Source organism: Prionailurus bengalensis, chromosome B2 (genome assembly GCF_016509475.1).
Source record: "Prionailurus bengalensis isolate Pbe53 chromosome B2, Fcat_Pben_1.1_paternal_pri, whole genome shotgun sequence".
In the NCBI taxonomy this organism is placed as follows: domain Eukaryota; kingdom Metazoa; phylum Chordata; class Mammalia; order Carnivora; family Felidae; genus Prionailurus; species Prionailurus bengalensis.
Genome location: NC_057349.1, coordinates 117,433,156 through 117,445,771, shown reverse-complemented (window position 1 = coordinate 117,445,771; position 12,616 = coordinate 117,433,156). Strand labels below are relative to the sequence as shown.

Genomic DNA, 12,616 nt, shown 5'->3' with positions numbered 1-12,616 from the left:
CTCGGTCTCCCGTACTTGTACTTCTCGCGCTCGCTCGCTCACTCGCTCGCTCTCCGGTGCGCGCCCGGCACAAAGGCCACACGGGCGGAGGGGGCCGCAGGGGCGGCGCGCGGGGCTCGCGCCTCCCGCCGCACCGATCCGCCGCCCCGCCGCCCCCGCGCCGCCCCCCCCCCCGGCCGGCAACCTTCCCCCCCCCCCCCCTTCTCCCGCCCCAGCCTCGGCGGCCGCGCTCGCCGCCCGGGGCTGCAGCTCCGCGGCGCCCACTCGGGCACGCACCCCGGCGGAGCCCGGCGCCGCCGCGCTCCCCCACCCCGCGCCCGGTGTCATGAAAGCGACCAAAGTGACAAGCTCGGGGGGCGCGGGGGAGGGGGCCCACACGCATCCCGCCGCCTGCGCGCCGGCGAGAGCCCGACGCGGCCGCCTCGCCCCGGCTCCCTTCCGCACGGCCCCCCACACCCTTCCCCGTGTGCGCGCAAAGAAAAAAATACAAGTCTCTCCTCCCCCCATTTTTTCCTTTCTCTTTTCTCTCTCTTTTGTTCCTCTTTCACACTCGCACTCACTACTTGAGAGTGAGATGCCCAGAGACTCCCCCTCCAGCCGTTTCCGAGTCACTTGCCCACTTTTTTCCCCGGGATTAAGTTTTCTCCTCTTTCCCAGAGGCGCAGAGAAGTGGGGGAGAAACCCCTTCTGTCCTTTCCCCTCCCCTGATCTGTTTCACAAGACGAGGGTGCGCTTCCTTCTCTCTATAGGTCTCTTAACTTTCATCCGCACCCAGAAAAATAAATGAATGGCTTTGGCACGGACAAATCTTCTGATTAATTAGAGATTAGATCCGATCAACCGCTTCTTACCCCCAAATTTTCTCTTTTTTTTTTTCTCCGTCTCACGAGTAGTCCTGACAAATGGTCCAGGGCTGCGGGCGCAGTGCGCATGTGCGCGTAGAGTCAGGGCTGGGGAGAGGGGAAACTGCGCTGGTGCCGCCGCCGCCGCCGCCGCCGCCGCTGCCGGGGAGGCTCGCTCTGGCTTCCCTGTTACTGCTGCTGCGCCTTCGCCGCTGGAAAGCAGCAATAAAGCCGGTTGGCAAATGCAGCTGCCCGCAGATACTGTTTCAGGTGCATCTTTTCAATATCCTTGTCCCGGGCTCAGAGCTGGTTCAGGAGCAGTCAAAGCAAATATGAAAGACTGCTCAGGTTATAGATTTCTTTGTCTATTTTTCACTTTACTTTTTTTTTTTTTTTTTTTGAAGGCAATTCTCAGAGCAGCTAATCCAGCACGCACTGTACATGTATTCCTTCGGCCATTAAAGAGTGGGCCTTAGTCTTATACAAACACTACCCAAAGGCTTACATGCATGCTACAGGTCATGAAAAATAAGAAATAAAGTTTGAAGCTTTTACACGGTGGAACCTCCCCCTATTTGGGGACTGGAAGCATGCATAGGAAAGTGTGTGTGTGCAAAACTTGCTTGATCTTTCGGTTCCTGAAGTGCTGGTCTTTATTGATAGCTTCAACATGTTAGGCCTCTGTTGTGAAAGATCTTGGAATTGGTTCATCAACTTAGAAGGCAGTGTTACCCTACCCTGGCAATAAACCCATGGAGGACTTACCCTCTTCGCGTACCCCGTCGTCGTCAAGATGGCTGAGTCGTCCTAAATAGCAAAACCTGTCTTTGTTAAGGCGTCAAAACTAGATCAAGGGAGAGTATTGTTTTTCAGTATTGACGGCCTTCCACTTATTGACTGCAGGCCTCCTTTCGGCCAGCTCACCATGCCCCTCTTCTACCAGACACAAGTATTGCAAAACAATTTGAGTAATTGAAGTTGTGATAGCCATTTTCATGTCAATAACAGTTTGCGGTTTGAGGTGGGGGGGGGGGGGGAAGAGTAGCACGTGTGATTTCAAGAATGGCAGAGGCAAGTCTTACATTTTGCACGGGTGGGAAAGTGAGGGAAAGGCTCCACCCCTCAGAGTGGACTATTTATTTTGCATCTCGTAAAAGGTAAAGGAGGCCTTTCCCCAAAATTGCTGCCTGAGGCCTAGAATTTAAATATATCACAGATGGAAATGCTGTATTAAAAATCCTTCCTCAAAATGTAAGTAATATTATTTCTTGATTGAATTTTCTTACTTCAGGAATGTTCCTTGAACCAGTTTCAGAAAATAAACTGTTAATTTCTTTCTTTAGGACCATGAAATTACCCTGGAGAAACTGACCACCCCACAGTTTCTTCCGTTGGTAGAGTGACTAAATTCTCCAAACTGAAAATCAGGACATGTGGCTTGCCATGTACTCAAGAACAAAGGAACAAACCCAGGAAGTGAAAATGAGCTTAGAAAATATGCTTCATCTGTTGGGCAGTCCTTGGTTTAGGGGTGTGAAGTGCAGCGGGCTGGGTTAGTGAGAGCTATAGATAATCTCAGACCGCCAGTTAACTATTGATTCCACCCACCACATCCAACCCTTTTCAGGGCTGCTCCCAAACAGCCTAATTAACTGATCTGAATTTCAGCTTCTCTCCGTTTCTCCCTAGCCCTTGAATAATAAGCAGTGAAATGGCCAAAGGCAGACTATAGGAGGAGCAGGAAAAAAAGGCCATGAACTATGTGCAAAACTCAGACCACAAAAAAAAAAAAAATAATAATAATAATAAAATAAATAGAAATCTTAAATTTGAGATTTTTCTTTGTAAAAACCCCATTTTCAATTTATTTTCTCTGGATAAGTTTTGGATGATATTTCTGTTTCACATATATTTTCAGAGATGATGGTTCATCAGTGTGTAAATTTATCTTAATGGCCTACCTGTGCTAAGCACTCTGCAAGGTGCTAGGGAATAACAGCAGACAAAAACTAGGCCACAAGGAATTCAGTCCGGCAAGAGAATGTCTGGCAAGCTGGGCATTGCATTCTAGTATGGTGTGTTGTAGTAAGGTATGCGGAGCAAGTACTTTTGAGGAGCACCTGTGGCAATAAGGACCGGCTTTCCAGGAAAAGTCATAGCTAAGCTGATGCTTGAAGGACAACCATCCTTGCTGTGTGGTTCCACTTTTCCTCTGGGAAAATGATCCAGAAGAGGAGTCTGAAGGCTTAGAGAGCTAGGCTGGGGAGTGCCTGCATGGCTCAGGTGGTGAAGCCTCTGACTTCAGCTCAGGTCATGGTCTCGGGGCTCGTGAGTTCGAGCCCCGCATCAGGTTGTCTGCTGTCAGCACAAAGCCTGCTTAGGAGATCCTCTGTCTCCCTCTGTGTGCCACCCCCCCTCAAAAAATAATAATAATAATAATAATAATAATAAACATAGAGAGCAAGGCTTGCCTGGGACCTGTGCACTTACTGAGGTTCACTAACAAAAATAAAGATGAGTTGAGGCTTTCTGCAATATATTGCCTCTCTCCTCCAGAGATCATCAGTAAAACCTCAAAAATTTCATCTCAGTTGTTCCCAAGATGTAGTGCAGGGTAGGAGATATTTTGAAGGTACTCACATGTAAAAATAAGACTGCTACCACATTTTTCTACAAAGAATCCTTTAGTGCCACCACCTGAGATAGAGGCAGAATGCAGTATTAGCATCTAGATAACTGTGGTATTCTTCGTATACACTGGTACTATTTAAAGGACCTCTCTCCATCTGCTCCCTAAATGGCAATATACTAGTAGAAGCTTCTTTGCTGTTCCTTCACCCTTCCACCATTCAGCTACTGGCGAATAATTCATGATGAATCCTTTCATTCCAGTTTCACTTAATGTCATCATCCTCCATCATTCCCTGCTTCCCATACCACCCTGCTCTATTCCCTCACACCTACATACCAAATCCATCCTTCCGATGAGACTTCAATTTCCTTCACACCTCAAACTAAAGTATTAGCTCAGTCCTTTAGTATTCTTTGTATTGATTTATCTAAACACAGGCTTATTCCCCCAAAATGACTTCAGGGTGCTCCATTCCTAAATATTCTGAAGCTAAAGTTATTTGACATAGAAAATATTTAAAATTTATTATTATTTTTTTTTAATTTATTTTTGAGATAGGGAGAGACAGAGCATGAATGGGGGAGGGTCAGAGAGAGGGAGACACAGAATCTGAAACAGGCTCCAGGCTCTGAGCTGTCAGCACAGAGCCCGACGCGGGGCTCGAACTCACGGACCACGAGATCATGACCTGAGCCGAAGTCAGCTGTTTAACCGACTGAGCCACCCAGGCGCCCCAACAGAGAAAATATTTTAAATAAATCACTGCATTCGTTCTTCAGAGAGTTTTTGAAGCTTCTCACTACCGCCCAGTGAGGTCATTTAAAACCTCTCTCACTGTACTCTATTCTGTTACCTCTACTCTGTGTAAACTTTTATTTAAAAACCTAAACTCCCTTTTCCTAACACTAAGCTTGTCTGCATTGATAGGACTCACTCTTCCTGTCCTGGAACAGGTCAAGTATCACTTCCTCCATGGGCCAATCCCTCACAAATTGAAATTGGAGTCAAGTCCAAGAGATTTGTGTTCTAATCCAGTTCTACCACCGCCTACTGGGAACCATTAGGCAGGTCACCTCACGAATCAGGGCTTCAATTCTGTCACTAGTTAGACAAAGAAAACAGAGTAATTGAATTCTGAGGCCTCTTTGAAAGCCATGGTTTGAAAGCCATGTCCTTTCCCCATCGTTCCCACAGAACAGGAACATTGTCGTATTTTGGCACAAATAATATGGAACCAAAAAAGGAATTTTAAGGAGTGAAAATCCCATCCATCTTCTAGGTATCAGAATGTTATCAGTTTATAGCTCATTCCATTGGTTTAAGCCTGGTACTAATGAGACAAAGGTCATGAGTTCCATTCCCTAATGGCTAGTTTTGATCTGCTTCATGGCCACAAACTGCTTTTCTGACACCAGCCCTCCATGTTGTAATGTGTGCCATTGGTCACAAGTCTTGAGGTAAAATTGAATCTTTCCATAGAAATGTTCTAAATGAATAATACTTGAAATCATCTTTTTAATGTATTATCTTAATTTTAAGTATGAGTCAAGTTATTGATTTTTTTTAGCCTACATAACTGTGTGCTCCATGTTTTCCCAAGTATAAAAATGACGTTAACATTGATTTGGCCAAGATTCTTATGACTGATATTTGTAAGAGCTGAGTTTGATGTTCTTGTTAGCGTTCTAGATAACACTGAAATGTTTATTACGGGCTCTCATTTGAATCCTGGTTATCTTTACTGTGATACATCTGCATATATCCTTAACACGGGGCTTGTGATGATAAAGTGTAATTGAAATGCTGAGGGTAAAAGCAAAAGGGTATATTACTCATCAGGTAAGGAAGGGATTATAATGTGTATCACATTCTCAATATCCTAAGGAAATTAATATAGAAAGAGCTTCTGGATAGATGTGAATATTTATTATCATTTTGTTTAGATACAAAAGTAAAGATAGAAATATGACAGACATATCTTAAAAAGTAGAATAATATGGAATGGTAGACTGCCTTGTAAATTCAAAGGAAAAAGATAATTTATGATTTTTCATAATACACTAACTCATTTAAAGCCTAAATCCAGAAGCCTTATAACTAATCATATTAGAAGGCACCTGCCAGACTTCAGAACATGTCTGTGATGATAGCTCCTGATACCCTTAGAGCCTGGTTCTAGAATGTTCTTTCCATTTGAACTGGCCTCCTGGCCACAGTTGATTGGTCTAGGAAAGGGCATTTAATCCAAGGACTGAATTGAGTAGCAAGCGGTGGCCTATGAGTCAGCAGGGAGTGCTTTCCCATATGAATAAAAGTGATGAAATGGACCAGTCATGTTCTTAAACTTGGCCATATGAGCTGGGAATACCGAAGATAAAGTTAGTTGATAGGTATTATAAAAACTAAACGATTCACAAAGGGAACCAGGTAGAGTGCAGGCTCATTAGCTATTAGGCATTAGAAACTATGCATAAATAGAAATCATAAGGTAGAGCAGAGCAGAAGTTAGCCAGCCAGATAAAGATAAAGTTCCCAGAGCTTTAGTGGGCTCTGAATGACCTCGTATTTCCAAAGGTCATTCTAGTCTTGGAGAGGCCAGGCTGCTCTGTGGTGACCATGAAGACCTACCTGCATGGCTATAATGTCTGTCTTCACTGCTACTGTCATAATAACTCCTCATCCCTGGAGTGGCTCAGTCGCTTAAGTGTCTGACTCTTGGTTTTGGCTCAGGTCATGATCTCACGGGCTTGTGAGTTCAAGCCCCTCATGGGGCTCTGTGCTGACAGCTCAGAGCCTGGAGCCTGCTTCAGATTCTGTGTCTCCGTCTTTCTCTGCCCCTCCCCTGCTCGTGCTGTGTCTTTCTCTCAAAACTAAATAAACACTAAAAATTAAAAACAATAGTAATTCCCCATCCCTTATGGAAAATTGAGTCATTTTTTGAATTACATAGATAAACAGAGGAACCCAAGCAACAGTAAGGTGTATGACTTGTTCCCATTCGACGTGCAAAATTAGAGGCAAATTTTACCTCACTTTCTAGATCTGTAAAATGGGGATATGAATGGCACCTAGCTAATAGAGCTGTTATAATGATTTCATGGACTTACGTAAGACTAATCCTTGGCACATGGTTTAGTAATCAGAAACGTGAGCTTGAGAGTTGGGATTTTACCCTGTTGTAGTTTCCTGCAGTATTGCTAGCATCCAGAATTGTGCCGACACACCATTAACTATGAGAAAAATATGTATCGAATGACTTAAGGAAATACTAATACACAAATTAGTACCCCTGTTCTTTTACTTGCCTCTTCCCCAGCTGGCAACTGGGCCACGGGTGTCATGTCGCAGACATGCTCATGGGTAACATCCTCCTAAAAGTTCCTAAAAGCATGTAAACAGAGAGTGCTAATGGAATTCATAGGCCCTATTTCAAAGGAGCCTGCTGCTCAGAATATATTATCTTTATTTAGCATTTATATTACACTTTTACATTTTCAAAGCCCTTCTCAGTTTTTTAACTAAATATTTGTTATAACATCCCTACATTATCTTTCATAAGGGAGGTAACTGAGGCACAGTTCCCATCGTTAATACCTCTATCTGGAATTGAATTCATCACATAAATACAATAAGTGTAACTGTATATAAAAAAAAAATCTGGAACATGACTTGGTTCATGGAGAATGTCGAACGGAATGGCAGTGTTTGAGAAGAAGACAATCTTAAATTACACTAGCTATGCCTTTGCCCTGGTTCTCTTTCAGAAACTACAATCAATAGGAAGGTTTTTAAACTGAGGTTTCTCAATGGGTTTGAAGTCTTTAAAGAACAAAATTTTGAAATTCAGTATTGAAGTATTTTACAATATCTGAGTAGTTACACAATCTTTTTCTATTTTTCTGTGAAAATCTCTGCAAGAAAGCAGTTCTTTCCCAGTGTCAATGTGTTGAGGGTTTCTGTGTGTATGCCCTTAGAATTTGTAGAAAGTGAGGACAGAAATGGATAAAAATCAGTATGCCATTGATGAAATCAGTCAAGAGTAATCTAAGTTAAGCGTCTACAAGAAGGCTAAGGAGATTTGGAAAACACCAAAATCCAATCAGGTGTCCCTGTGGAGTTTCAAGAAAGTCTGAAATGTATTGGACCAAAAATAGATCCTGAGCTTTGGTCTCTATTTCAGTTGACTGACTACAGAATTACAGTCAAACGTTGTATCAACTTTGTAATACATTGTATGATCTTACTAAAATATTTCGTATTGTGATAACTTGGTATGGCAACTGATGGTAACTATACTGATCATGGTGAACATTTCACAGCGTGTATGTAATTGCTAACTCAGTATGTTACACATCTGAAACTAACATAACATTGTATATCAACTAAACTTCAATAATAAAACAAAACAAAACAAAAAATCCTAACTCAGAGGGGTCCCCAGCTAAGCTGGATAATTTATTCATCTGTCTCTAGTTGATTCCGTCTTTCATGGCCAAATCAGCTGTTTACTCATCTCAAGGTCAGACTCCGCTCCAGCGTTCTCTCCCAACACAAGCTCCTTCAACTCTTTCCTTCGACTTCCAAATCTCTCTCCTTTCCTCTCCCATCTCCAGGGGAAAACTTCCCTACTCCTTCCCCAGGCTGTGCCTCTAACTGCGCTCTTGGTCACACTGTCTCTAGTACTTCACGAATTTTCATGAGTCTCCCAACATTTACAGTCCGTTATTCTGCCCTGGCTTTTTCACAGCCAAAAAACATACTCATGCTTATCTTCCCAATCCAGAAAAAGAAAACCTTCTGTCAACTCTATGCCCTTTCAAATACTGTGCCATAATTTCTCCTTTGCTTTGCTGCCAAACTTCTTAAACAAGTAGTTTACATTCACTTTCTTCATTTCTTCACCTCTCATTCATTCTTCAATCCATGGGCATTGCTATATATTCCCTCTTCTCTGTAAAGTCTCCAATGACCTCCTAAATGTCAAATCTACTGACCACAGTCCACTTTCTATTTAAGATTCTAGATTTGACAGTGTTGACTAATCCCTTCTCTGAAACTGTCTTTTCGTTCGAACTCGTTGCCAGTTCACTGTTCTCAATGTTCTCTTGTCCCTCAGGCTTCGTCCTTTTTCCCCCTCCCACCTGATAAATATGAGTGCTTCTGGAATTAGCTTCTGGCCTTCCCTTCTGTCTCTACATTCTCTCTTGAGTGAACTCATGTACTCACCCAGCATCATTTGAAGAACTCACCACTGTGTAAAGAACTCCTGGACTTTATTTTTGTATGTGATCATTCTACTGAGCTACATTTATGATTTCTTGAGAGATGAATCCACACGTATATTCTATGTGTTTGAAGACAATGGAATGGTGTGGGGGTTATAAGAACAAAGCCTTCAACTTTGGAATTCTAACTGAGTGAGGGTCCCAATTCTATCACTTAACCAGATCTTCATAACTTAATCTACCCAAACTGAGTTTCCCCCCAAGTATAATAACCCCTACTTCAGGGACCATTATCAAGATTAAATGAGATAATGCATGGAAGGCACCTAACTCAGAAGAGCTTAATAAAGGGTAACTATTGTTTTCGCCTGCTTCTTCCTTCCACATTCTTCATCCCAGTTTATAATGTCACTGTTCTCTCAGTCACTGATTGAAGTGCAACTTCCTCTTCCTGTCACCCAAGTCCAGTTGTCGACAGATCCTATTGATTGTTCCTGTGTAATAATCTCTCCTCTACACCCTCTCCCACCTTTTACTACTTTGTCTCCTGCCAGGATTATTACCCTGCATCTCTACCCATATCCTTTCCACTACAATTACTTTCCTCAGGTATAAAGTAGGTAATGTTACTCCCCTGCTCCGAATCCCTAAATGGTTCCTCACAACTTTAGAAAATGTTCATCTCAGTGCCCTTCAAGCACTGGAATAGAAGGATCTTTCCATCTTCAGGTACTACACCCCACAAAACCACGAGGAAGCCATGCAAAGCAAGCCCAATGCCTTGTTACTTGTCTTTGCTTCGGCCCACGCTATTTCCTAAGCTTAAAATGCCCTGTCTCTGCCACCAAGTGAGTCAAAATTTCTAACTCACTTGAACAGATATTTCATATTGCATATTCACAATAGCCAAAAGGTGGGAACAGCACAAATGGCCATCAACAGAACGGATACATGAAATGTGATATATACATACAATGGAATATCAGTAAGCCTTACAACAGGACGGAGATTCTGACACATGCTGTAACATGGATGAACCTTGAAGACAGGCTCCGTGACATAAGTCAGGCACCAAAGGACAAGTACTGTAGGATTCCAGTTCTATGAGATACCCAGAGTAGTCAAATTCACAGAGACAGAGAGTAGAATGGTGATTGCCAGGAGCAGGGAGGAGGGGAAACAGGGAGTTATTGTTCAATGTGTACAGAGTTTCAGTTTTACAAGATGAAAAAAACTCTGAAGATGGATGGTGGTGATGGTTTTGCAACAGTACAAATTTACTTAATACCACTGTACTGTACAATTAAAGATGGTTAAAACGGTCAATTTGGGGGCACCTGAGTGGCTCAGTTGGTTAAGCATACAACTTCAGCTCAGGTCATGATCTCGTGGTTCATGAGTTTGAGCCCCGCGTCGGGCTCTGTGCTGACAGCTCAGAGCCTGGAGCCTGCTTCTGATTCTGTGTCTCCCTCTCTCTCTGTCCCTTCCCCACTTGTGTTCTCTCTCTCTCTCTCTCTCTCTCTCTCTCAAAAATAAATTAACATTAAAAATAAAATGAAATGGTCAATTTTATGTTATGTGTATTTTACAATTTAAATTTTTTTCTAATTCATATTTTTAGTCGCATATATTAAATGCCAAGGACTATTCTGGGTACTGGGAATTCAAAAAGTAAGTAAGTAAGTAAATAAATAAATAAATAAAGTGCTAACTGTCCCAGAGGGACATATAAACTGAAAAAGGCTCAAATTCTACCTCTACCATGAAAAAGTCCAGGTAATTACACTGGAAATTTAAAGGTTTCCTCTGTCTCTGTATCTATTTTAGCACTTGCCACATTCTGCTCTATATTGTGTCTGGTCCTTGTAAACTTTTGTCTCTCTTTTGAGATAATAAAATACCCTAAGGGCAGGAGCTCTGTCTCATCTATTCATTTTTTTAATCTAGCATAGCCCTTAATGCAGTTCATTGTGCATAACGGGGGCTCAATAAATACTTATGGAGGAGAACAGAATGGAACGGAAGTTAAATTCAGCCGTCAGTGCTGTTCCAGGCTGGAAATGACACCACCCGATTAGATGGGCCTCCCTCAGAAGGGGTTTACTGACCAATAGCATTCACCAACTGAAAGGTCAAAGGAAAGCCCACCTCAAAAACACCACCACACCCCTCAATACCAGGTACTCACAGCTGATACAGATTTTATTTATGGTCCTTAGTAAACATGGCTATCATCTCATATTGGAATTAATTTTCTAAAATTTCAAATTGAAAGCCGTAATTTAAACATGGATGGTTGGGCTTAGACACTGTCCAGCATATTTACAAGCGGAGCCATGAGCCAACCATTAAGAGTTTTGTGAGAAGACATATAGCCACCATCAGTTGGCTTCCCTCCCTGACCCACAGAGTCTGAAGCAGTCTGTCTCATAGCTGGTTTGGTTTTGAGTACATGGCAATAATCAGCACAAATAGCACTTAGGAATCTAGAACTTTCTATCCTCTGATAACCCTTTAATTATAAATCATCAAGGTAGCAACAGGCACTTAAGCCTGTCTTCTTGAGTGCTAGGGAAATTTTTCCCTCATCAAGATGGGATTTCTCTTTTCATCTTCAGAGACAGTGTTCTTAATTTTACTGTCAACATGAAGTTCAAGCCCCCTCGTGCTTAATAATTACGGTTAAAATTCACTGAGTGATTACGGGGCGCCAAGAACTGTGTTATGCACTTTATCTGTATTATCTCATGTCTTCTCAACAACGCTATAGGGACCAAGGTGCATTTATTTTGTTTGTGGCTTCCCCAGATTCCTTTCCTCTTCTTTCGTTAACATCACCACATGGTCCCCAGGGAACTCCCAGTCTTATTCCCTGTGGTCTTGGGGGTGGGGGGGGGGGGCGGTCTGTCAGTTCTAACACGTCCTGACCTCAAGGAAGCATCGGTAATGGAAGTGAGGCCAATTACACTGTCAGGCGAATCTGATTCATGGGCCAAGTGACAAAGGTATGGTGGTTGGAGGTAAGTTATTTCAAACTACACCCCCCCCCCCCAATTCCTGAATACTAACCTCAGAGTGCCCTGGTCCCTATTACCCCAAGGCCCGATCATCTAATTTTTCCTTCAACCCTTTGACATACCAAATTGTGTTCCAGTATATTCTGCTTTTTAAAAAAGTCTAATGTTAGCCAGAATCAGTTGCTTATAACCTAAAAACTTTCCCCATAAGGTGGCCTATTTGTTTCCCTTTGTTGTATAACAAATGGCCATGAGTGTAGCTGCTGACAAATAACACATGTTTATTATCGCGGTTTCTTTGGGTTAGGGCTCTAGGCATACCTGAGATTGGGGGTCTCTCAATGCTACAGTCAATATGTCAGCCAGGGCTAAGCTCTCATCTGGGGTTTGGAGTCCTCTCAGGTTTGCACGGTTGTTGGCAGAATTCTGCACCTTGTGATTGTAGGACTGAAGTTCCCTTCTCTTGCTGGCTATCAAATGGAGACTGCAGTTTCTGTTACATGACCCTATCTCTAGGCCTCTCACAACAAGGCAGTTTGCTTCTTCAAGCAGGGCAGCAAAATCTCTTTCCCTTCAGGAAAACCCTGGACTCTCCTTTTAAGGGCTCACCTAGTTAGGTCAGACCCACCCAGCATTATCTCCCTTTTTGATTAGCTCCAAGTTAAATGATTAGGAGCCTTGATTTCATCTGAAAAATGTCTTCACTTTGGTCACACACCACGCTCTAATCACCAGAGTAAAATTCCATCACAGGTCCCTCCCATAGTCAAGGAGAGGCAATTATAATGGGAGTGTAGGTACCAGTTGGGGGACACCTTTGGGGCCATCTTAGAATTCTGCCTAACATAGGTAGTTGCTCTTATTATCCTCAGTTTACAGATGAATACGCTAAAGGTTAGA

The 12,616-nt window shown here is 42.9% G+C and overlaps 1 protein-coding gene across 4 annotated transcripts in view; it reads right to left on the bottom strand.

Moving 5' to 3' along the window:
- The window catches only part of L3MBTL3 (L3MBTL histone methyl-lysine binding protein 3), a 127,313-nt gene extending 126,350 nt beyond the window's left edge, over window positions 1–963 (bottom strand). For 2 of the 4 annotated variants that reach the window (XM_043592313.1, XM_043592317.1), the window contains exon 1: window positions 852–948. The gene's annotated coding sequence lies outside the window, so the exon portion shown is untranslated. Of the gene's footprint in view, window positions 1–15; window positions 114–851 lie in introns of those variants that run through there. The other 2 variants (XM_043592311.1, XM_043592315.1) reach the window with 2 other exon arrangements.
- Window positions 964–12,616: the final 11,653 nt, after the last annotated feature.